Here is a 24,963-nt window from a genome sequence, read left to right on the forward strand (position 1 = left end):
TTGAAATAGTCTTCTTGTCATGGTTGCCTTGTTTCATTGGGCATTAACTCTTGGGATTAAGAAAGGGCGTGCCTGGCACATGCATGCTTTCCTCGTGCAGCCAGCATTGCCCACGGAGTTGGTAATCGAAAACAGGTGTTAGTGATCTACATAAACCAAGTCTTTTCTAAGCCTGGTGCCTCTGTGTTATGTATTTCACATCCTTTCAGTGACAAAGCCGGTAAATAGAGCAGGTGACTTTATGAGATTTTGTCTGTGTTCTTCGCACTATAGTTTTCACTTTAGCTAACCAACTATATTGTGAGCAAGCAAGTTATTTGGCTTCTTAACTAGCTGGCTATATAACTAAGATATGATAGTCTACCACAAACTGCAACTTACAGTTTGAGAGAAATAAAGTTTTACTGATGATTGAACACGTAAAGAGACAAAAGGAACATGTAGCTGCCCCAATTGCACTTCAGACAAGCGATCACTGATCGCAACTCTGTATACAATCTAGTTAGAAAACGATACCAGTTCGCTATAACAAGCAAATTAGAGATTACCAGTTAGCTTCCCGAATGTACAAATATCCACCTCAAGCTCAACGTGTGTGCAATCACATGTTCTATTGCCTATATTTTATCGTAAGTATTTGCTAACTACAGCTAATTTGCTTGTTCCACAGTCTGTAGTGCTGTTTGCCATATGGTTAGCGATGTAGGAACGGCCCGTAGCTTTGCACTTGGATAGGGGGTTGTACCTATTCCCTTCTTACCTCGTTTTGGTAGCTCTCTCACTGCTAGTAGGGCTAGAGGTGGAGTTCGCTGGGTGTACAGCTTTCATCATCACCTGCCATGTCACCAAGTTAGGTAGACGTTAGCCGGAGGTCTGGTTTACGCTCCAGGAGGGGCTGCCCTTGAATAGGCAGTCGCATTATCTATCTGTTACTCGCCTCGGATGTGCGCCCCTGGGGAGGTGGGGCAGAGGGTAATTTGGTTGATCTTGGTCGTGTGTGGGAAGTTTTATTTCTGTTTCTTATTCTCGCTCCCTTGTTTCAGGGTAGCTTCATGTTGGTACTTCTCCTCTCACCACTTTAACTGGGCATTTTTGGCCACCGAACTGCCGCTTACTGGATGTTTGTGTTTTTTCATTTACTTGTAGCTACTGGTATTGTGAACAACCAGTTGTCCTTGCCATTTACTCTTATCCACATATGTAAGCTATGTGAATATTTCCAAAATGTCTCTCAACCAATCAGAATTGAGTATTTATCCAAGCCTTAAATAAATGTACTATATGTATTTGTAGAGCTGAGCAGATGCTGGTCCCCCATTGGTCCCACTTGTTGACACAATCAAACTATGTTCATGATGTACTGTACATTGAAATTCATGTTGAACAGGAATAGCTACAATCATACCTCAATTTTAGACATTTTCATTGAGTGGAAGAGCTTTGAGGAACGCATTGGCAAAAACAGTCTCCCTGCTTAAACCTGAGAATGTGGGGATTGAGAATAGAGACAAATATTCCAGCAGACATGTAAGGGTTTAAATTTAGACTTTGTTAGGCTATTGGTTAGTCTGAATAAGATATACCGGCTGATCAAATATGCAGTCTAAATAATTTAATAAACAGTTCTGTGGGATAATTGCAAAATGACATTTTTGACCATAAGTGCCTATATCTGTATTATCGCACAATATACACAATCATTTCACATACCAAAATAGATTCTGCAGTCTCCACATTATACAGCTGGTTACAGTTCTTCCCTTTGAAGTAATAATCCCATATGAATGCCTTGGGAGCATATTGCCTGTCAAAATTTTCTGATTGATCTGCATCCATTTTTGATCGCAGGGGACTCTAATTGGACGGGGAAAGTTTTGAATGTCTTCCTCCTAAATTCAGCACCTCTTCTGTGTTCATCCCATTATGGTTCTCCTTGAGAGCCATTTTTAGGGAGAAGTTGACGATGAGAGTAAAGTTGGAAAGGAATGGAAAAGGGTGACTGTATGCCATACTTCTCAGAGAGGATGTTGGAGCGATATTGATTCACTGTCATTTTCAAGATGTCCCTTGTAAGACCCCCATGAATCAGCTCTGGCTATAGCGTCTGCAGACATTGTGTCTTGATGGGGCTAAGGAAAAATGTCTGAAATTCTTCCTCACTTTTGCCTCTTCCGACAGTGATGAGGGCAGAGGATGTGGTTGCTTCCTGTTTTTTGTGTCCCTGCCGACTCATGGGTCTCCATGGGAGGGCCTGAACAAGAACAATGAACAAGAAATTGTCTGTTTTGTTGCTGCATCTGAATCGTGTCTTACTTTCAAAGTTCATTGATTCACCCCTTTTTGCGTACATTTCTAGCAGTTTTCCATTGTTCTATTTGAGGCTTCACAACTCCAGAGCTGAGCATCACAGACACCTCCATTATTAAAATAAAGTGCTGCAAATGGAAAACAATGTAGTCGAAAATGCGAAAATTAAGTGATTTATTTTGCAATGCTAAAATTACATTTACCTTATTGGTCTTCTGCTGTTGTAGCCTATCCACTTAGAGGTTGTTCAGAGATGCTGTTCTGCATATCCACTGTTGTAATGTGTGGATATTTTTGTTACTGTCACCTTCCTGTCAGCTTTGACCAGTCTGGCCATTCTCCTCTGACCTCTGTCATTAACAAGTCCCACGGAACTTCTGCTCACTGGATGTTTTTTTGTTTTTTTTCGCACCTTTCTCTGCAAACTCTAGAGACTCTTGTGAAAAACCAGGGCGATCAGTAGTTTGAGATACTCAAGCCAATCTCTCTGGCACCAACAATCATTCCACAGTCAAAGTGACTTCAATCAAATCCCCATTCTGATGGTTGATGTGAACATTAACTGAAGTTCCTGACTCATATCTGTGTGATTTTATGCATTGCCCTGCTGCCTCACAATTGGCAGCAGGGCAATGCATAAACTCTGGAAAGATTATCCTGACCTCTACTGGATAACATAGTTCTCAATCAAAGCACAGCAAATTGAAATTGCTTTTAAAACAAGTGGCAAGTTATTACACGTGGCTGATATACATAAATTCCTACCCCCTCTTCCTTTTTGCTGGTTTTTGTCAAGCGGATTATTCAAGACAATGTAATTAATGACCACTGAATCTTGAAAGGGGCATGGTAAAAATGTATATTTCTATTAATATTAATATTAGTAGCAGATATTGACAGTAGAATGACATGGTATGATTACACTAGAACACATTGTTTACTTGTTTATTTTGCTATTCAGTGAGCACCATTTTCACCGCGGTATTAGAATGTACAGTGGGCTCCATCATTACTGGCAATGTGCAAAAAATACTTGAAATAGACAATATGATTACCGAGAAACTCAAAATGCTGAACCTGGGAAGAATACTGGACAACCAAACCAAACCTTCATGTTAAAAATAGATTTAACCAAAATAAAGGTTCTGTAATTATCACCCCTGGTTTAGTACTTGGTACATCCTCCTCTGGCAAGGATAACAGCATTGAATATTTTCCTGTGGAGAGAAAAGACTCCATAGGAATCTCTTTTGATCCTTGCAAGATCTTTTAGAGTCTTCGGTTTGCACTTATGAACGACCCTCTTCAATTCAGCCCACATCGATTAGATTGAAGTGCAGTGCATGAGTTGGCCACTCCAGAACTTTTGTTGTCAAGGAACAATTTCTGTGTGACTTTGAGGTATGCTTTGGGTCATTGATTTGCTGGACATACAGCCTAGTCTTGGCCTTGTGGTAGAGGCAACCAGATTGTCAGCCTGATACAAGTCTGATACTTGGTGGAATCCATTATACCATTGATTTTAACCAGTACCCCCGGACCTGGAATTAAAACAGCCCCAGAACATCACTGACACACCAAATTTCACTGAGGGTATTGTCACAAGCCTTGGGGAGGGTAATAAAGATGAAAGGAGGAGACGCGCAAGATAAAATAAAGATTTATTTTAATGAAATAAATATAAACATGACATGAAGGTGATAGTGTGAATGGGATAGGTGTGTGAAGGTGTGAATGCATGTGGGGTGCGAATAAATGTATGAATAAACTGAAGCCATTAAATGAGTACAAACCCTAAATCACTTATCGTTTGTTGTAAGCCTGAGTGTCATGCCTTTGTTTTATAGATAGCATTAATCCTACAGTTTTTTTTGTTTGTGTTTTTAAATCGAATTAAGCCATGGCACTCCATTTTGTGTAAGAAATATCAACCTTTGGCTGAATAGTTCTGTTTGAACCACGCCCCAATTGGTGATATGGCACCAGGGTGAAAATCTGCATAAACATAAGCAAATTAACTCCCAAACTCCGCCTCTCATTGATTGATGGGTAGCACAATAGATCCAGTCAGCAAGAGCGGACACGCTCACAAACGTCATAATCTCAGGTTCATGCACCGAGGGGGAAAGTCTAGTGGTGTTTCCACAGGAAATAAACCAGGGGGTCATTTACAAGTCTTTAAATGCATAAAATATATAAGTATATAAAAATCATAGCGATTTTTGAAACAACACCGGTAAGGTGCTGTGTGGCTTACACAGAAAACGGGTTTGAAACCCAGCCACTGCGAGTCCACCCCCGCGGACTAGCAGACCCCACCCAGACTGCAGGTTGCATTCCTGTTGCCTCCCTAATGTAGCACCAAGGCTACAGTAAAAGTATCTGCTTTTACGCATCTCTGTTTCAATGGCAAATACAACGATGCTGTATCGGACCATGGCGGCACGGATGGTGCAGTGGGTAGCACTGCCGCCTCACAGCAAGCAGGTCCTGGGTTCGAGTCCCTGTTGGCCGAGTTTGCATGTTCTCCCCGTGTGCACGTGGGTTTCCTCCGGGTACTCCGGTTTCCTCCCACAGTCCAAAGATATGCAGGATAGGCTGATTGGAGAGTCTAAATTGCCCATAGGTATGAGTGTATGAGTGTATGAGTGTGTGAGTGAATGGTGTGTGTGCCCTCCGATGGACTGGTGATCTGTATTCCTGCCTTTCGCCCAATGTATGCTGGGATAGGCTCCAGCCCCCCTGCGACCCTGTTCAAGATAAGCGGGTTAGGATAGTGAATGAATTAATGAATGAATCTGACCAAGATGTGATATCTGGTCTCATCTGATCACAGCACCTTTTTTCAATCATGCTTTAAATGACCAAATGAGGCCAATTGAGATCAGCCTTGAATGTTGGGGCACGGGAGGCTGCGATTGTGGACCTCTGGGCCACTCCTGACAGATGGGGCCCTCAGCGATCGGCCCTGTCGTCCATGCCTCGGAGCGGCTGAGCGTGTTCTCAGTGGCGATGTGGCCGGTCTCTGCTGCTTTACACTCTGCGGATCACAGTGTGTGTGCTGCAGGCCTGCCAGTCCCGCACAGCTGGCAGTGCCAGACCGGAGGCGTGCGATAAACCGGAGGAGACGCTGCACCTCCCAGCGGTGAGCCCCCTTCCCTGGGCCACGCTGCAGCCAGCCGCTCAGCACCTGCGTGGTCGGGGTCCTGAGACACTTAAGCGGTGTGTGTGTGCGTGTGTGTGTGTGCATAGTATGTGTGCCTGTGTGTTATTTTATTATTTTCTCTGTTTGGCACTGTGATGGTGTTGCTGCTGTTTAGGCTTATGCATTATGTCCGTTGCAATAGATTGCCTCTGCTACAGTATAGTACTCTGATCCTGCTTGAGCCACTTTTCCCTTACAGTTAATAATTGCTTGTATTTCCACAGAACTGGTCGTTGGCTTACGGTTGCTTCATACACTGTGGTGATATAAGTAGTGGTATTACAGTGTTGTGCTAGTTTACTCTAATATTCAACCTGCCCATGATTTCAGTTGTTCTGCAAATCAAAAATAGTTGGTTTGGAAGACTGTAGTAACATACACATTTTGCATTTTGTAAGACATGATAGGACCAGCAAAATGTAGTAGGGAAAGGGCAGTGAATATACTGATCAAACTTCTATACATTTTTATGAACGGGCAGCCTTTATAAACCGGGCTGTGTGTTGTTGCTAGGCAACACAGGTCTTTGTTGCAAAGCAATTAGCTTTTTCATTAGCAGCTATCAGGAAAAATGTTACTTCATCATACAGGTTAAAATTTGAAAGAGCAATCACAATTGGATTCTTCTCTCCATTTATTTATTTGAAAAGAAAAGGTCCGAGAGGATCCCATTTCTTCTGAAATGGGAATTAGGATGGAGTCCTAGTGCCAGCTTTCTTCCCTGCATTTATATCAAAGTCGGCTGCATCTGTTGGCGAGCAGCCGTGTTTGATATAAATTGATATTGGTAATTAAATTAAGCATCTCAGCTTCATCATTAAAAGCTTGCTCAAATGCTTTCCACGATAAATTTAAGGGCTGCTCTATGTAGTTTGTTAGACTTGCAAGGTTTATTGTTGAAATGTGTTTCTCCTGTCTTCAGCAGTAGGCCGAGCTGATAATTAAATGCTCGGGGTGACAGATTTCCTGCCTTGCATTTTTTTTGGAAGGTGAAACATGTTGAAAACCAGGAGTAATGGGGTAAAATTAAAGTGTGAGGCCAAGTCTGAAATTCTGTAACCAAGCAACAAAAGGGCTGCCTCCTTTGCTCAGTACTTCAAAGCCTCAGAGGATTCTGGGAAATCATAGACACTTCAGCTAACATCATGAAGCCAAAATAAAAGTATCTTAAGCCTTGGATGAGCAGCCCTTACCTCAGTTTGTTCATGGCAGCGTGACAACACTTCGAATTAACTGACAATTTGTCCTTCATAAACAAGCCCTGTTCACTTTTATAAATTTTGAATCCAAGTATATCAGAATAGGGCTTTTATATACTTACTACAAGAAAGCATAAAGTACTTGGCATTTACACATCCAGTACCAAGATAAGTGACCCTGTTCAGGGAATAAAATGTAGGTGTAAATCCTCCATCTTGTAGAGACAAGGTAGAGATTGTACTGTATGGCCTGTTCTCTATGGTAATGCAAATTAAAATCAGGAATCACTGGTCTGAAATATGTGCCAATAAGAAACAGCAATGAGGCAATTTAGTTGGCTATAGATTTCTTGTAGAGTGAACACTGAGCTCATAAGTGCAGGCAACATAGTCATTTCGGTACCACAACAATCTGTTGGTGATTTAAACATTAGTGCTCACCAAGAGCGTAACTTCTTTTATGAACATCTGAGTTAAAAAAGACAGGGGTCTGGGCATGCTCCCCCTAGAATATATGGAGATAATTTCTGTAATGTCTGCAGAGTAAAATAACCTTCAGATTATTATGTCAGTGCTTCTGAACTCCATATCCTGTGGGCTGCAGTGTATGCGGGTATTTGCTCTAAATACACAACACCACCTGACTTCAATAATTACTGTTACATTTATATGGGCTGCTGAATGGGTTGTCCAGTAAAGGCACTGTTATAGTGTACTTGGTCGGACCCCGCAGGCTGGTACTGAATCTGCACCGCGCCAGTGCCAACTAGGCCGGCAGCCCTGCAGGGTGACAAACAATTAGCTCCAGCATTGCCCAGGGATGGGAGAGTTTCAGTCAGCCAGGATAACATCATCTCATTGTGCATCTGGGACTCCCCCAGTTAATCAGATGCCTGCAAGTAAAGTAAAAAATGTAAATCTGTAGATACAGAGCGAGAGAGAGAAGCAACAACAATTGCACACACATACACAGCTTACCATTATTTTACTCATTTTGGCTGATTCATTTGACTGCTATGTTTATTTATTCTTTCACTATACTGTATATCAACAAAATTTGCTCCTACTGTAAACCTCGCCTGTGAATCTGTCCTTGTTCCTGTTCCCCCCTGAGCTTTTCTACTAGTTATGGAATCCCACAGTAAAACAGATCACACAAAGGAAGTGATCAAACCAAATTCATTTAAGGTTAATATGAGGTTTACAGTTAACATTGTCGTATAATATATCATAAGTGGGTGATTAACCACAGTATTGATTTTATTAAAAAAACCAACTCAATTTACCATGCAATAGTCCATATCCCATTAACATTCAGCTGAAGCATATATGTCCTTTCGAAAGCAGGATAACTGAAAATTCACTGGATTCATTTATACGTTATAAAATGAAGTACTGTAGATGGAAAATCTCATCTCACAAATTGTAGCTGGGCCGTTGCCTACACTCATCATTACTTCCAATGCCTCTGTTGTTTCACCTTGTTGTTGTCCCTGTCCCTGAATGACCCGATTCATAGTAATATAACATTATAAACAAACGAGAGAACAGTTGAACTCGTTGGCTAATGATCAAACTTGCTAATAACAAACTTATAGGCACGGAGCTAGCAACTTGCCAGCCACCTGATAAACTGTGAATGTGATAGCGCCTTAAAATTTGTAACATAATGTAATTCACAGATAAAAATGTTCAATATGCATGCCTTTTTAGAAGTGAACACTTTGGATTTGCCTGAGAATATAAATATTGCATGGAGTACCTTAAGTCCTCCCTCCTCCCTTAGCCAATTATAATGAACTATGTTGCCAGAATGGAATACACTCAAGTTAAATGCGGCATGTCATTCAACAAATCATTGGAATATTTGAGATGACATACAGTTACTTTTCGTAACCTTGGGTATTTACTAATATCTACAATACATACTATATTGTATATCAATTTATGAAAGAGCGTCCCTTACATAAGACCTAACTGCATGTTCCATCAATGGTATGTCAAAATCCACCCAGGTCCTTTTTGGTCTGATATAAGTTTTACAAAATGCTGAAGCATACTGATGGTTTATATTTATCACAATATATACATCCTTTCCTGCCATACACAGAGAATCAGATTTCATATTTGACTGTCAGTGGTATTAGTTATCTTAAATCTATTAGGATTTTGGCTTCATATGACTGGTAGGTGGATTGTGAAGGTAGACACATAATCTCAGTAACATACGCTTCGCAGAAACTGTTTGCATTGTATTTGTGCATATGAGGCTGCATTACTCACAACCTGGCCTATTTTCAGTTGGTCCAATGGTTGTAAAATGCAATTACAGTCAGAAATACAAATGTCTGGCTTAGTATTACAACCAAGTTTATTTAAGCCCAGCTGTCGCAACTGGCCCCAGGGCAATGATAATTATAGTAATAACTAAAATGTCAACCTTAATGACGTATTGTTTAAAGGAGACATTTTAATATTGCAAAGTAAATTGTGATGAGAACACCTAGCCCTGTTTTCCCATGAATTTTAAGTTTCAAAAAGAATAATTATTATAGAGAAAATAAAAAATATATATGAAGTGATATTGGCTGAAAGCGTGTCTTTGAATTATGAATGAGCAGTGACATGTGGGCCGGTAGCACTCAGATGGGCCAGTTCTGGTTCTTGAGTTCAGCAAAGCCTGCAGCTCTGTTTCTCTGAGACTAAACGTGGGCTCATGCGATTCTAACAGTGAGGAATGCCACCACAAAACAGAATTTGTTTGCACAATAAATAAGTACACAAAGAACACAGTAACTATATAAAAATGCTGATGCACTTGCAGAAGAACAATATTCAACATCATTTTTGTTTTCCATCTATCAGAATTGTGAGCACTTTATTAGGTATTTATTATACTTATTTTTTAGACTTATTGGTCTTTTGCTGCTGTAGCCTATCCACTTTGATGCGTTGTGTATTCCAAAATCCTTTTCTGCATACCACTGTTCTAATGCATGGTTATTTGCATTACTGTCACCTTCCTATCAGCTTTGACCAGTCTTGCCCTTCTTCTCTGACCTCTCATTAACAACGTATTTTTGCCTGCAGAACTGATGCTCACTGGATGTTTTTCACACCATTCTCTGCAAACTCGCTGTTGTGCATGAGGAGATCAGCAGTTTCTGAGATACTCAAACCACCCCATCGTTCCACGGTCAAAGTCACTTAGATCATATTACTTCCCCATTCTGACATTTGGTTTAACACTGGTACCTCTTGACTATGTCTACATGCTTTTATGCATTTAGTTGGTGCCAAATTATTGGATGATTAAATATTTGCATTACGAAGCTGGTGTACAGGTCTACCTGATAAAGTCATCACTGAGTGAACCACATCATAACTGTGCAAAACATGCACCTTCCCCCACACACACTCAGACTCACACACACGGAGACATATTGTCAGCAGATAGGCATATTTATGCATTTGCATTTTGATTTGTTGCCTCCACTATTCATTGTGTTTGACAGGACCAAAGTTTAATTAATTAACCATACTTCTCTCACTTGTATTATTTACTTAGGTTAGTGAGGAAAAGCAGTTCTTGCAAAGACATGTCTTCACGTTGACTTTCTAAGCAAGGTGTCTGCCTCTGAATATCTCACTGTACCATTTTATTGGCATTTTCTTGGCTTCACTTGTTAAAGGATTGATTTTTCCCCCTTTTTGAAATTCTCATTTATCCCTGTATTTATTTTCTACCTTGTCATGAAATTGTCTTTTCTTTTCTTTTGTCTTTCAGCACCTCTTCCCACAGCTGTTTCCCCCTCAGCAGATGACCCTACTGCCTGGGATCAACCCACTTCAAATTCCTGCTGTGCCAGTAAGTACCAGTGTTACTCACACCTCTTAGGGGAGGAGTGAGCAACAGTGTGCCCGGGACAGCAGTATGGACAAAAGGCCAGGGCAGCAGTGAAGAACTGTGATTAGGGCAACAGTGAAGAACTGTGATTAGGGCAACAGTGAAGAACTGTGATTAGGGCAACAGTGAAGAACTGTGATTAGGGCAACAGTGAAGAACTGTGATTAGGGCAACAGTGAAGAACTGTGATTAGGGCAACAGTGAAGAACTGTGATTAGGGCAACAGTGAAGAACTGTGATTAGGGCAACAGTGAAGAACTGTGATTAGGGCAACAGTGAAGAACTGTGATTAGGGCAACAGTGAAGAACTGTGATTAGGGCAGAAGTGAAGAACTGTGATTAAGGCAACAGTGGAAAACTGTGATTAGGGCAACAGTGGAAACAGTGGTAATTAGGGCAACAGCGGAGAACTGTGATTAGGGCAAGAGTGAAGAACTGTGATTACGGCAACGATGAAGAACTTTGATTAGGGCAACAGTGAAGAATTGTGATTAGGGCAACAGTGGAAAACTGTGATTAGGGCAAGAGTGAAGAACTGTGATTAGGGCAACAGTGAAGAACTGTGATTAGGGCAAGAGTGAAGAACTGTGATTAGGGCAAGAGTGAAGAACTGTGATTAGGGAAAGAGTGGAACACAGTGATTAGGGCAACACTGAAAAATTGTGATTAGGGCAACAGTGAAGAACTTTGAGTAGGGCAACAATGAAGAATTATGATTAGAGAAACAGTGGAAAACTGTGATAAGGGCAACAGTGGAGAACTGTGATTATGGCAACAATGAAGAACTGTGATTAGGGCAACAGTGAAGAACTGTGATTAGGGCAGAAGTGAAGAACTGTGATTAGGGCAACAGTGGAAAACTGTGATTAGGGCAACAGTGGAAACAGTGGTAATTAGGGCAACAGCGGAGAACTGTGATTAGGGCAAGAGTGAAGAACTGTGATTACAGCAACGATGAAGAACTTTGATTAGGGCAACAGTGAAGAATTGTGATTAGGGCAACAGTGGAAAACTGTGATTAGGGCAAGAGTGAAGAACTGTGATTAGGGCAACAGTGAAGAACTGTGATTAGGGCAAGAGTGAAGAACTGTGATTAGGGAAAGAGTGGAACACAGTGATTAGGGCAACACTGAAAAATTGTGATTAGGGCAACAGTGAAGAACTTTGAGTAGGGCAACAATGAAGAATTATGATTAGAGCAACAGTGGAAAACTGTGATAAGGGCAACAGTGGAGAACTGTGATTATGGCAACAATGAAGAACTGTGATTAGGGCAACTGTGGAGAACTGTGATTAGGCCAACAATGAAGAACTGTGATTAGGGCAACAATGAAGAACTGTGATTAGGGCAACTATGGAGAACTGTGATTAGGGCAACAATGAAGAACTGTGATTAGGGCAAGAGTGAAGAACTGTGATTAGGGAAGCAGCGGAGAACAGGGATCAGGATAAAAATATGGAGCGGTGATCAGGGCAGCACTGTAGACCATTAGTCAGAGCAGCAGTGTGGAGCAGCAGGTGGCAGTCTGGAGTTGTGTCACGGCAGCAGTGTGGAGCAGGGCTTGGAGCAGCAGTGTGAAGTAGTGGTCAGGGCAGCAGTGTAGTGCAGTGTACTTTGAACACAGGTTTACTGAAAGCCAAGAACACCAGTACACACAGCCTTGCTCAGTGCCACCCTTTATTACAGACTATGATTTCACTTCACCTTCAGATGGGTTTGTCAATAACTCAGGGGTCCAGGTAGCTTGTATAAGAGTTACTGTATGTCATCTCATAATAGGTTGTCATTTTTCACCAATTTTATGTCAATGTAAATTGTGATGTCACACAAGAATGCTAAACATAGCGGATAGCATATGTTTATCTTCCACAAGGAAAACTAGCAACAGTGAAATCTTAAGAAAAGGAAACAAAAGGGTCCGTGTGCTATAATCATGGCGAACAAGGTGCGGCTGATTGCAAAAAAAGAACGATGATATAGAGCACTGTTCTGCAAAAAGAGCAATACATAATAAAGGGTAAAAAGACTGTAATTTTGATATTCAAACTTTTGCAAAAAAAAAAAAAAAAAAAATCCAAGATATAATATAGGTAAAAGGATTTTGTTATTCAGCTCTCTAATGCAAAAGGAGGAGAGATGCAGTGACTCTGTGATTGAGAAGCGATCCTCTCAGATGAGTTAAGGTTATCAAAGGTGTGAAAGGAAATGCTGATGGAAGGTCATGTGCAGTACAGTACACCCTGCCCCTCTCTGAAACTAAGCTGTAACCAGTTGATTATATGCACTCCCTCTGACTGGCCTACATCAGGGGTATAAACTGTTGTCCATCCTGGAAGGCCACATCATCTGTATTTGTGGTTTCATTTCAATCAGCAACCAATTCAGGCCTTGAGAGCAAGGTTTGTAGACTCTATAGCCAATCAATGGCTCAAATGAACCAGCGGAGCTGAAACACACTAAAAACCATCAGAGACTGCGACCCTCCAGGGCTGGATTCTGGCTCAGATGGAAAAGGCTCCACTGTGTCTCCATGGTGGAACCCTATCCAGTTCAGGAATACACAATCAATGAGAGACTTTGCAAAGCATGTCCACCCTCAAGTCCTTGTGTTATCACTTCTGCAGAATTCTGTTTGATTCTACCTGACAGGTGGCAATCATTATGCACGCAAACAATTTATTTACTTATTTGTTTATTTATTTATTTCTAAAAAGACATCATAAGAGGAGTTAATTTGCAATCTTCACATTTTCAAGAGAACAGCCTTGCACTTAATATCAGTATCTCTCAAAGTACAATTCAAGTGTGCAGAAATATTTGCATACTGTGTAAACAAAAGATGTCAAAAGACAAAGTCTTCTCTCATCCTTTCCTCAGTCTTCTCCAGTTCAGTTATCTTTTGCCCTCAAAAAGAAAAACAGACACAGATGAATTAGATGAACATTTTTTACCTGAAGGACACACGCACGCATGCACACACACACACACACACACACACACACACAGCCGTGATGCATGTCCCCGCATCTTGCAGCCAGACTAATTGAATATGTGAGAGATGGCTTATATGAGTATTTCTCTTGATGGATGGCCTTCATAAGAGCACCATAGTTTTGGATCATTTTTCATTTATCTTCCTTCCTCCTCCCTCGCTCCTAAGGTCCAGTGCTGTATTCAAAAAAAGATCCCTCTCTCCTCAGTTTTTTTCTCCCTGTGATCTTGTGAAGGTGTCCAGAATGACAAAGTGTCACCGTGCGCTCCTTAGCTTTCTGCTCTCGTGCCGTTGCTGACATAGGAGGAAAAACGCACAGCTGTCTTTGCCCGTGTACAAACAGAGTGCGAGGATGTGTCAGCCATTTTGCAGCTTCTTGTTGGAGTGCCACACCATTGGGTGATGTTCACCTGGTCTCATTTTTTTTATTTTTATGTTTTTTTAAAGAAGTACATTACATTTCATTTTAGGCAGCGTTGTTTTCCACACTAAGCCAGCTGCTGCCACATAACTAATTTCCTGTTTGCCAGCTTGGGTGGATTTCTGTTGCAGTGCTTGGCAATTTTAACCCATCATTACACTGCTTTGAGTGAACCAGTAGTGCTAACATGTGGGCCCAAAAATTATTTGGCTTATGTGAAATATGGAAATCCTGCTTTGAAAAATGAAAAAAAGGCTGCTATAATAAGCCAAAGCAGGCAGGCGAACTCAACAGTATCCATGCCACCCACACCTTGCCCGCCCCTTTACTACTGAAATAAAAATAGGCCAAGTAAATTAACCCGGACTGCCTCTCATGTCATTACACACATCCTGACTGCTGAGGCCCTGCACAGGTGCAGCACCGCTTCACATCACAATTGGCCTAATGGATAAAAAAAGAAGTGTGTGTGTGCGCAAGTGTGGGTCCATGTGTGTGTGTGTGTGTGTGTGCATGTGCATGTGTGGGTCCGTGTTTGTGTGGTCTGTGTGAATGCGTGTGTGTGTGTGTGGTCTGTGAATGCGTGTGCATGTGTGTGGAGTGTGTGTGTATGTATGCGTGTGTGTGTGTGTGTGTATGTGAGTGTGTGTGTGGATGTGTGTGTGTGTGAGCAAGTGTGGGTCCGTGTGTGTGTGTGTGCGTGTGCATGTGTGGGTCCGTGTGTGTGTGGTCTGTGTGAATGCGTGTGCCTGTGTGTGCGTGCGTGTGTGTGTGTGTGTGTGTGTGTATGTGAGTGTGTGTGTGTGGTCTCTGTGAATGCGTGTGTGTGGTGTGTGTCCATGTATTTTTGTATGTGTATGTGTTGGTGCATGCGTTTGTGTGTGTGTGTGTGTGTGTGTGTGGGTGCATGTTTTGTGTGAGTGTGTGTGTGTGTGTATGTGTGTGGGTGGTGTGAATGCGTGCGTGCAGACATGCGTGTGTGTGTGTGCGTCTGTGTGTGTGTGTGTGTGTGGGTGTGTGGGTGCATAATATGCTCTAAGATGATGAATCACCATGGAAACCTCTTCAACTCCTGACCTAGGCGGGGTGGTGATCCGGTAGGATTGGTCGGATTTTTCAACAATCTTTTCCTCACCCCTGTGGTGGTACAGAAGTGTCACAGCATGTACAAAAAGAGGGAAAACTAGCATTGAGTGTACTGCACACTGGAAAAATGTTTCATTGAATAAACCTAAAATCTTGACTTCAATTTGTTACACCTATATTTAGTTTTTTCAACTGGAATGTTTTTTTCAGGATGCACTTCTCTATTGTTTTGATTTATCTGAACAAATCAAAACAATAGAGATGCTGTGGCAGGACCTGAAACAAGCAGTTCCTGCTCAAAAAAACAATTTGTCTGAATTAAAGCAGTTCTAAAAAGAAGAGCAGACTAAAATTCCTCCACAGCGATGTGAAGGAATGATACCAAATTACAGGAAAGCTTTTATTACAATTAGCGTGGTTATTAAGGGGCAGTTATTAAAGGGCAATTACTTTTTCACAGCACTGTACATGATTGGCCATTCCAAATATGGAATACTCCATTGAGTAAATCAGAAATTACACCACAGGGAATATGCATTTGGTTGATGAATATACTCTTGCTCATAAGAAAGACAGCCCAAAGTTGCACACAAGGAATGTGGTTTAGTCATCTAATGAGGAAAATAGATCAGAAAAATTGTGCTCATTCACACAAAAGGACATGGGGAGTAACTGATGTAATCTCTATATCTGAAACTCTGATGCGCTGTTTGAGCTGACAGAGAGAACTTTATCACCTTTAACAAAAGGGAACCAGGCACGCTAGGTGCAGAACAGATGCAATCCCACTGAGTACAATACAAAAAAAAAAACAACAACAATGATTTCAAGAGGACATGGGTTCAAAAATAGCACACTACACAGGGTGACAACGAGGATCTGGCTTTCTTGCCAAGAAAGTGAGATCTTAAATGCTCAGTGCATATATTTCCCCCTGCATACTAAGGTAAATAGAGTTTCTGTTACCTGAGAAGAACTCAGGTACAGAATGTCTGGCTAAATCAAAGACCTTGAAGTAGGTTCAATCAAATATAGCCTTCGTTTTGACTCACAGTTGAATTCGAGGCTTTGTTTTCGCTTCACAAACACTGTTTGACAAGTTTGCAGATTGATAGAATGAACTTTCCAAGCAGTGTCCTAAAGTCAGTTGATTTAGTATAATTCTTCCATAATACTTTGTAAGTCACTTCGCACAAGAGCATCTGCTAAATGAATGTGATGTAAGGTAATTCCCTCTTCCTATCTATAGTTAAGATACGATTATAAAGTTAAGAACCCTTGTCCTGTAATTGCAAAGCTCCCAATTTGGATCCCGACCAGAGATAAGATAAGTCAGGTAGTAGTACTACATAAGTAGGATTCTACTTCCAGGATGTTGCTGAAAAACCAGGGGGTCACAGGTGGACCTAATTTCAGCTGTAGCACAAAGAAAGGAGGCCAATAACTTTTTAATGTACAATGATATATCATATCCTGTCAGCATATTTGCAAAGAGAATGTATTTATCAAGCCCAGCTCTGCTTGCCTGCAGCCAGTGGACACAAGAAGGGCATTGTGGCACCAGGTACCTACAGAGGGTAAGCCCTGTATTCCTAAATAGGCAGTCTAACTAGAAGCATGCGGTGACATAATAAAAAATAAAATAAAATAAAATTGCTGAAGTTAAATAATTATATATAAACATTTAAAAGCAAGAAAGTCGCACACTCTGGTATTCTCCTTTGCTCTTTGCTGTGTTTTGGGCAAAATTCTTCTTCACTCTGACGAAGGCACATTTTGGCAAAACGTTGGTCAATAAAACACAGCAAAGGAAAATACCTGAGCATGCGAATTACTTGCTTTTTAATGAAGTTAAATAATTACAATACAAAGTCGTATAGCAAAGTCCAAGAACGCTATTAAGAAATGTTCAACTGTTATTTAATATAACCTTTTAAAAATGTATATTTATTTTTGACATTCAGTGTTAAAGTGGAGATTTCTCAAATTAATTAAATAAATTAAAGCAGCCCAAATCTAGTCATAATGGTTATGACAAAATCAGCAGTAAGAAAGAAATACCAGGAGGGTCGTACGCAGGGGCGTGCAGTCATTCACGCAATCTCTTGCCCTCCCACATGCAATCTCCCGCCCTCCCACATGCAATCTCTTTTTTGTGAGGACTGTGACCCCCCCATTTTCTGATTGGAAATGATTTAACTTGCCCTCTGGTGGTGAACAATAATTGTCGTCGTTACAGTTTTTTAACCACATTTATATATGATTCCATAAAGGAATTCAAATGACAATTGTTTTAAAAAAATTTTTTAAATGATTATTCCATCATTAGTATTTATGGGCATTATTATTATTATTATTATTATTATTATTATTATTATTATACATAAATAAATAAATAAATAACCACACAATCACTTTACTGGATCAGATGCACTGACCATACTATAATGTCATGGAATCTTAAAATAAAAAAAATAGTGTGTGTGTGTGCATGCGTGCGTGCATGTGTGTGTGCATGCTTGTGCACGTGCATGCGTGAGGGTAAGTGTGATCTATTTTTCCGAGATTCACCTTTTTCCTCTCTTCTGTTGACAGCCTGTGAACCAAATGAACGTCGTACAGGATGGCATGCCTCCCCCCTTCATTCTCTTCCTGCCCCCTGGACAGCTCGCCCCTCCCTTCCTGCTGCCCGCCAACATGATGGACCCCTCCTGCTTACCTGGGGCTGGCCCCCTGTGGCCCTTCACCCCTGTCTGCAGGTACGGCGAAGGAGAGGTCACAAAGGTCACCATGACACTTAACAACAACTGACAGAATATGAGAACTGACACTTAAATGGTAAAATATAAGCAAGACACGTTAACCACAAACCACTAAAACCTTCAAAACTGGTTTTTAAATGATTATAGGTCCAACCAGAAGCTTCATGTGGATGTTTGTGGCTTATCAAGCCTTCCAGATGTGTCTTAGAGTCTTTAGCTCACTGGTAGTGAGTTCCAGACTCAGATCCAAACATCTCTTCCCCTGAATTTGGTCCAGTAACACACGCAAGAGCCGTGAAGAACATAAACAAACATATAAAAGCTGGGATGTGGACTAAGTGAATGTACCTCTGACACAGAGATGATAATGCATAAGGTGTGCTGCAGCAAGGACATAATGTTTCTGCAGTGTCACTGTAGTATCGGTGCCCACCGTCTGTAATGTGGCAGCAATTTTGCCAAGAACATTTTGTGTGGCTGAGTTTGAATGGCATCTTGTGGCAAATGGAAATGTCTGAGGGTTGAGCACTGGGTTGTATAACGAACAGTATTCTTTTCTTCATCTAAACAGAAAAAAGGCAGATCATGACTTTGGGGGTTTATTGGGAGATTGCAGTGGTGGGGTGTTTTGCTTTTAAGTACTTGAACAAATAATATGTACTCAAGAAATGGGAGGAAATTGATTCAGACCCGATAGGCTTTCTAAATAATTTAAATAATATTCTACTACCATCATTGTGCAGATATCCAAAGAAATCTGTAGAGCTATTAAATCAATAGTTCTTAAATTACATGAGATGAAAGTACTCATATTTTCATCTTGAGTTTTAATCGAATTGTCTGTGTATTCCAATGCTTGCATGTATTATACAGGCTACTACTCAGAGCTGTGCTGCTACAGCTACAACTCTTGAAGTCTCTCTGTGGTGGGAACAAAAATATATATTTTTTGGTAGCATATGATGTGCTTGTATGGGGCTCGCCGATGAGTCACAACCTTGATTGGTACATGGAGGAGCTGAGCCTTCAGCTTCCGGAAAGGGTAATCTGCACTGAGCATTGCGCAGATTATGAAAATTAAAGAAATGACAATCACACGGAGCATCTGCTGCTTTGAGACATCTGCTTTGTAGTTCCACATCACTCGCCCTCCAAATCAAATGGAAAAAAAAGAGTGTTCTCAGTTGATGTTAGAATTAGTTTTGCATGAGATTGCTCTGATACTTTCTCCACCTTTGTCACACCTTCCCCACTTTCTGGCTGTGATGCACCTCGCCAGAGACAATTTTCAAGACAGCGTGAGTCCCAACGACGTTGTTCGGGGTTTCGCGAAAACGCCACTGGTAAGGTTGTTTATGTCTCTTCTGTGATTGAAAAGGCTGAGAGAAGTGTGTTACTGTCAATGCCTGCAATAAAGAGAGCTGCTGTAGTTTTATTCTATTTTTTTTTACAAGGAAACAAATCCTACGAGGAAGTAAGTACACCCACAGTGCTGTAGTGCTCTGTCTGTTTTTTGTCCCCTGCCCTTGACTTCAGTTGAAGGCGTTACTTTTTTCACAAAAACAGTTTGCGAAGTTGATGTCAGTTGTCAGTGAACTTACAAGGCTCTGTGAAGAAAAGTTACACTTAATAGAAATCATTATTGAATTCAGGCCAAAGACATGTGTCTCAGATTTTGAAATAAATAAAATTAATAAATAGACAGCATTTGAGGTTATCACCATGATTTGTCAAATCCTAATACTGAAGAAAACCGAAGCATTTTTATGCGACTTATGTCATGACAATATGCTTCCATGAACAGTTTTGTCACAGGGTCTGCACTCACTTGGTTTTCCTCCTACCTCTCTGGTCGCTCCTACCAGGTGACTTGGAGGGGCTCAGTCTCTGACCCTCACTCCCTACAAACTGGAGTCCCACAGGGCTCAGTTCTTGGGCCCCTCCTCTTCTCGCTATACACCATGTCTCTTGGTTCTGTTATCTCTTCCCATGGCTTTTCTTATCACTCTTACGCTGATGACACCCATCTCTTTATTTCCTTCCCCCCCGACACCCAAGTCACCACACAGATCTCTGCCTGCTTGGCTGATATCTCTGCGTGGATGACTTCCCACCACCTGAAGCTCAACCTCTCTACATCCCTGCTAAGTCCTCTCTGTCAATCGACCTCTCACTGACTGTTGAGGACTTTGTAGTTTCCTCCTCCCGTACGGCAAAGAATCTTGGGGTGACTCTTGATAACTGCCTCACCCTGGCTCTACAAGTATCCTCCACTGCCAGAACCTGCAGGTTCTTTCTGTATAATATATGCCGTATCCGTCATCTCCTGACGGAGAAAGCCACCCAGCTCCTAGTCCAGGCGCTCGTCATTTCCCGCCTGGATTACTGCAACTCCCTCTTAGCCGGTCTCCTAGCGTGTGCCATCAAGCCCCTCCAGCTGGTCCAGAATGCTGCAGCCCGCCTGATCACCAGTCAGCCCAGGTCGGCTCATGTCACCCCGCTTCTCATTGGCCTCCACTGGCTTCCTATTGCCGCACGCATCCGATTCAAGGCCCTAGTGTTGGCATTTCAGGCTGCTAAGGGGACTGCCCCACCTTACATACAATCCTTGATCACTCCCTACTCCCCAGCTAGACCACTCCGGTCTGCCGGCTCTGGTCGCCTTATGGTTCCCTCTCTACGTGCACCTGGCGGTCCAGCTGCACGTTCACGCCTGTTTTCCGTTCTGGTTCCTCAGTGGTGGAATGACTTGCCTACCACTGTCAGGACAGCAGAATCCCTCCCCCTATTTCGACGCAGACTCAAGACACACTTTTTCAAACTCTACCTTAGTCCTCCCTCCTGATTTCCCCCGGCCCCCTTACTGATATCCCTATCCTCCTTGCCTAACCCAAAAAATAAAAACTGCACTGATGATGACGACTATATGTTTAGAACAGCATTCCATGTGTATTTTCCTAGTTATGGATGTGATGCTGTGACTTGTGGTAGAACCTGTGCATTTGTAAGTCGCTTCGGATTAAAAGCGTCTGCCAAATGACAAAAATGTAAATGTAAATGAACATCGATACATGGCTGTATTTCAGACATAATGTGATCAAGTCAATCGTTCATTTTTGCTGCAACAACATTTGTGAAGCAACATTGACATTGACTGACTGTGACATTTGAAAAGGAATATCTTCAAAAGTGTGTAGGATAACACAGTTTAATCTAAAGTCCCATTAACTGTAAAGGGATGAGTTGTGAAATGTATTCTCTGAGTGATCTAAACCTATACAAATGTACTCAGTCACTTGCAAAGCTGGTTTGACATCTTTGTTTAAGGTTTCTATTGATTGATTTGGCTATTTATTATAAAGCAAGTTTTATAATAGTAACAATTCTTTATTTTGGGTTCAAATGTAATGCTTGCCTATGTATTAATCATACTTGGATACATTTCAGCAGTCCACCATGAATATTCATGAGAACCATCTGTGTGTTCTAATCCATTTTTTTTTCATTTTGTTTTTACACCCTCGCCCAACAATATAAACAGAAATTACATAACATAAATGTAAAATAATTCAAATATATACACTACACATATTAGACTTATTTTTTATACTTCAACTGCTGTAGCCTATCCACTTAGAGTTATGATGCATTCTGTGTTCAAAGATGCTCTTCTGCATACCACCGTTGTATTGTGTGCTTATTTGCCTTGCTGTCACCTTCCTGACCAGTCTGACCATTCTCCTCTGACGTCTCTCACTGGATTTTTTTGTTTGTTTTTTGCACCATTCTTTGCAAACTCTAGAGACTAGTGTGCATGAAAATCAACAGCTTCTAAGATACTCAAACCACCCTGTGTGCCACAACCAATCATTCCACGGTCAAAGTCACTTAGATCTCATTTTTTCCACATTCCGATGGTTGATGTGAACATTAAGTGAAGCTCCTGACACATACCTACATGATTGTATGCATTGCACTGCTGCCACTCAATTGGCTGGTTAGCTAATCACATTAATAAGTAGGTGTAACAAAGTAAAAATGTTCCTAATAAAGTGCTTGGTGAGCGTATATATATAAATATATATATATATATATATATGTATATGTGTGTGTGTGTGTGTGTGTTTGTGTGTTTACTTGATAGAAACGCACATCAAGGAAAATGGTCAAATTAGCCATTCATTATTATTATTATTATTATTATTATTATTATTATTATTATTATTATTTTATTTGCTTGGTTATTTTAGACTAACCACCATTCAAATGGGTATAGAAACACAATACAACCCCTGTCAATGCCTGCCCTTAAAAGTAAACTTCATACATATCTGAGGAAAACGACAGTTGGAATTATGACAGTTGAGGCTCAGCTGAGGATACGTCTTGGTGAGGAAGCCACAGCCCATGGCACAGCAGGAAACAGCAGAAAGCTCTGACTATTCCCAGAAAAAAAGCCCTGACTATTCCTCAGATTAACAGAGTGTCCACAGTGTTTATATAGTAAGAATGGTTACACAAAGTGCACACTTACACCTCACACAAATTGAAAATTTGAGTTACTATTTTAGTTAGTAAACTAATTATAATTAAAAATATAGCATTGACACATTGAGGACGTACATACTCTGTGGCACACGTGTACAAATTTCGGCATACTCACAAATGTCAACTCTCAGCTGCGCAGTTGTTTTCAAGCATGGTATATGTTCAAGCATGGGTTGTGCCGCAGAAGTAGACTGCTTTGGAAATAGGTTTGTTTTGGAAGATCTTTGGCATTTGTGTTGTGTCAGTGTAAAACAGTAAGCAGCTGGACATGGAGCGGTTGGATACCTCAGCAGGTAGTCTTCCTAAAGTTCCCTTCAAAGAGACTCTAACATCTTGGAAATATTATCATGTAAGCTATTTTTGGGGGCACTGCAAAAAAGAGACACTTGTGCAAACAAAAGAGCACCACATAGACACACACACATTCACACACGCACGCATGCGCAAACACACACACGCACACACCCTAGAAAGAGACACACAAAACAAATAAAACAGGCTTGTTTTATTATACAATTTGAATTTGAATTCAGCCAAAAACAGCAGGCCATCGTGGTACAGCAGTGAGTCACCATGACTCCATTTTAGTTGAGATCATCCACTCTCTGAAATATTTAGACCAAATGAATATATAAATATTTCACTGGCAAGTCTCTGTTTTATGACAGAGTGCATCTGAATGCTACAGAAGCACAGAATGACTGTAGAAGCCTGGCAAAATACCAAAGACATGATGTCACCTTAGCGAGCGAGCACTCTCATCTAAGGGTTTCAGGATGCATGCATCACAGCATCTGGGGTAAAACCGAGTGGGCTGGATAAAAGAGTTCTGAATCTATCCAATGAGTCCCCTTTTGGAAATGCAGAGTTGGTGAATTTTTAAAAGCTTATTTGAATGAAAAAAGAAAAACGTGGGCCTACTACTGTTTTTTTCCCCCCTAATACTATCATTCTTCTTACCGTAAAGTGCTTTTTTATTTGGTATCTTCAATGGCTTTTCAAACTTGGTAGTTCAGAAATTTATTTATTTATCCAGTGATTTTGAAATAAAAGAAAGAAATAGGCCACTGTTGCCAGTATTGCACTTATTCTGTGTGTGTTTGGTCTGGAAAGCTAAAGAGTTCCCTTGACGAAGCATCTCTGATGGCTTCACTTGTGTCTTATCTGCAGATCTACATGAGATCCCAAGGCTGGATGCAGCCTCCATGAGGCACATCTGAACTCCCAAGGCGACTGGAAGATGTTCATGTCATAGGCCTACAAGACCCAATCACAACAAAGCCATCACAACAAAAGGATATTTAACTCCTTTTGGGACATGAAGCATCAAACCTGCAAACTTTGCAATAATAAATCTTTCTGAGAAGCGGCTGGTGGTAATTGAGATGGTATTTTTGTTTGTCTGTTCTGTTTGTTCGTTCTGAAGGTCAGTTTTTATTGCCTCAAAGGCTCATTGCGGGTTGCGCCGCAGAGGGCAGAAACAGATTAATCTGAATTAGACTTGGAGAGTTGGAGAGTGAGGAAGGGGATGCGTGTGGCAGTGTGCTGATGTCTTGGGTTCAGGCACCAGATAGCAACTGCTGTTTTACACTTTATGGTGCATCATGAATGAAGAATGAATGAATGGGTCCATAAAATATGTCATAATTAATACATTTTAAGACATATAAGATATCCTAAACAGCTAATATGATTTAATAAACATTACCATATTCATAAGTGAGAAGAACATTTATACATTATTGCCATGGATTTTCATTGAAAAGACGATTAGAGAAAAATATGTATTCCTACTAAGCACATGTCATGGTTTGCCTTGCTTAGTTGGGCATTATATCTTGGAGCTGTGAGGGCACTCCCGTCACATTTATGTCTCCCTCGTGTAGTCAGTTATCGATGATTGCACGAGGAGTGGTTAATCGCAAACTGGTGTTTTTAATGTATATCTGGTCTTTACGAGACCCAGCGCTTTTGTGTTACACTTCGGTTCTGTCATTCGGTAAAGAGAGAGTCGGGAGACTGGAATGTTTTTAGAATTTTACAAGGATTCCAAGAACTTCCTTAGGGCTGGCGAAGGTTTGGGGGAACCTATTGACACTCTGGTTGGGTTCCTAGTTTAGAGTCCGGCTGTGTGACATTTCTACAGTTTGATATCTCTCTCTGAAATCTCCTCTCGCCTGTTTATCAGCTCATCCACTAAAACTGTAGGGAGAGTCGGCTTTTGAATGTCGTTCGTCTCACACTTTAGTTACGCAATATACAAGGTATACGGTGTAGGGACTACAACTTCCACATTCCCACAGGAGAATTCTGCGACGTCCACCACGAATGACGTCTAACTTGGTTCAGCCAATCCCGTAATGGCGGGAGCAATAAACGGTCCCGTATAAGAGCAAGACACGTTCTTGGGATCTCTCTTCTGCTTCTTTTCTTCTTCTGCTTCTTCTCTTCGACGCACCCTTTTTGGCCAGTCGCTTCAGCTCATCTGCTCCGAGACTCGGACAGAGGCTGAATGCTGCACAGCGCACTACCAGG

This window comes from Conger conger, chromosome 9 (genome assembly GCF_963514075.1).
Source record: "Conger conger chromosome 9, fConCon1.1, whole genome shotgun sequence".
Lineage (NCBI taxonomy): Eukaryota > Metazoa > Chordata > Actinopteri > Anguilliformes > Congridae > Conger > Conger conger.